Raw genomic sequence first — 2,427 nt, 5'->3', positions numbered from 1 at the left:
CACCATCTAATCTCAGAGATCTTATATTATACTAATGAAACTACTCTTTTTGCGAAAAGAAAAAATAGAGGGCACTTATTACTTTTTAAATATATATTTTTATTGATTTCAGAGAAGAAGGAGGTCAAGAGAGAAACATCAGTGATGAGAATGCACGCCCCACCCTGGGGATTGAGCTGGCAGCCCGGGGTATAGGCCCTGACCGGGAATCCCACCATGACCTCCTAGTTCATAGATCAAGGCTCCATCGCTGAGCCATGCCGGCAGGGCTCTGTGCTTTATTTTAAACTAGAGGCCTGGTGCATGAAATTCGTGCACAGGGGTGGGTGGGATGGGGGGGATGGTGTCCCTCAGCCCAGCCTGCACCCTCTCCAATCTGGGACCCCTTGGGAAACCAGCAGTTGGACATCCCTCTCATAATCCGGAACCACTGGCTCCTAACCACTCGCCTGCCTGCCTGCCTGCCTGCCTGATTGCCCCAACCACTTCTGCCTGCCAGCCTGATCGCCCCCTAACTGCTCCCCTGCTGGCCCAATCACCCCCAACTGCCCTCCCCTGCCGGCCCGATCGGCCTCCTCTGCGTGAGGCTGCGGAGACACCGGAACTGGCCTCCTACAGGCCATGTGGAGCTGCAGGACTCCCAGGCCTCACTGTATGGGGCAGCCACAGGGCCCCGCCTCCGCTGTGCGCACGGCCATCTTGTGGTGGCCATCTTGTGATGACGGCGCACGTGATGACCACCTAGGCTTTTATTAGTATAGATAGTTTCTGAGGTCATGTCTTCAAATTTGGTGTTCTTTTCTTGGACAATGATAATCTGATATTAATCCTATTCAGAGTACTTTTGTAAAAAGATGTTTCATTTCTACACATTTGAGTCTCTTTTATCTCCCATTTCTGTTATCATGTTCAAATTTTCTTTTACATACTTGAACATATATGGATGATTTATAAAAGCTGCATTTAAGTCTCTGTCTGATAATGCCATCATTTGTCATTTGGGGGTTTGTTTCTCCTGGTTGATTTTTCTCCATTATGGGTCATAGTTTCCTACTTCTTTGCATGATCAATTTGTTCTTATTAGTGGTAAAATATAAGTAACATTTACCATTTTAACCGTTTTTAAATATACAGTTCAGTGGTATTAAATACATTCTCGTGGTTGTGCACCACTATCCATCTCCAGAATTTTGCGTTTTGTAAAACTGAAACTCCATACCCATTAAACAATAATTTCCCACTTTCCCCTCCTCCCAGTCCTTGCAACCACTGTTCAACATTCTGTCATTATGATTCTGACTACTCTAAGTATCTAAGTGGAATCATACAATATTTGTCTTTTATGTAACTGAATTGTTTTGCTCAGCATAGTGCTCTCAATGTTCATCCATGTTGTAGCACATCAGAAATTCCTTCCTTTTTAGGGTTGGATAATATTCAATTATATTTATCACATTTTGCTTATCCATTCAGCCATCAGTGAACACTTTGGTTGCTTCCATATTTTAGCTATTGTGACTAATGCCACCATGAATATGGGTGTACAGTATCTCTGAGACCGTTTTCAATTCTTTTGGCTATATATCCAGAAGTGGAATTATTGGGTCATTTGGTAATTCTATTTTTAATTTTTTAAGGAACTGCCATACTGTTTTCAACAGCAGCTGTACCATTTTACATTCCTGACAGTACACAGGATTCCAATTTCTTTACATTCTGGCCAACACTGTTTTATAGTAGCCATCCTCATGGGTGTGAGGTGCTCTCATTTGTATTTCCCTAATGTTTAGTGATGTCAAGCATTTCTTCATGTGCTTATTAGCCATTTGTATATCTTTGGAGAAATGTCTATTCAAACGTTATGCCCATTTTTTAATTGGTGCCAGAGACCACCGCATAGCAGCATTAGCATGAAAGTGCAAGAGACATTGGGAGGCCGATGGACCTCGATCTCAGCAGGGCTGATATCAGATTGCTTCTGCTGTGATTGCGATTTCCTGACCTGATAATCTTTACATTGTTTACTAAACTTTACTGAGCTTTGATTCTATCTGCTCTGCCTGCATGCATTGCTAAAGGGCAAATGTGTAAACAAAATGCATAAAAGCAGGCAAGACCAGGACTCGTGGGTTCTTCTTGCAAAAGCCTCCACCTGGCCTCCCATGCCTTAAAAATTTATATTTCTTGTTTAGTATCTTCATTGTGCATTGGCCCTCCTACAGGTCATCCTGAAACCCACCGTGCAGGTCACAGCAAATTGGGTAGGGTTTTCTTGTTTTCGTTTTTAAGTTTTGGGAGTTCTTTATATATTCTGGATTATAATCCCTTATCAGATATGGGATTTGAAAATATTTTCTCCCTTTCTGTGGTACTGTCTTTTGATGCACAAAATTTTCATGAATTTGTTTTTCCCTTTTGTTACCTGTC

Source organism: Myotis brandtii, unplaced genomic scaffold (genome assembly GCF_000412655.1).
Source record: "Myotis brandtii unplaced genomic scaffold, ASM41265v1 scaffold84, whole genome shotgun sequence".
Taxonomy (NCBI): Eukaryota; Metazoa; Chordata; class Mammalia; order Chiroptera; family Vespertilionidae; genus Myotis; species Myotis brandtii.
The sequence above is the reverse complement of the archived record's forward strand: the minus strand, read 5'-3'. Positions refer to the sequence as shown.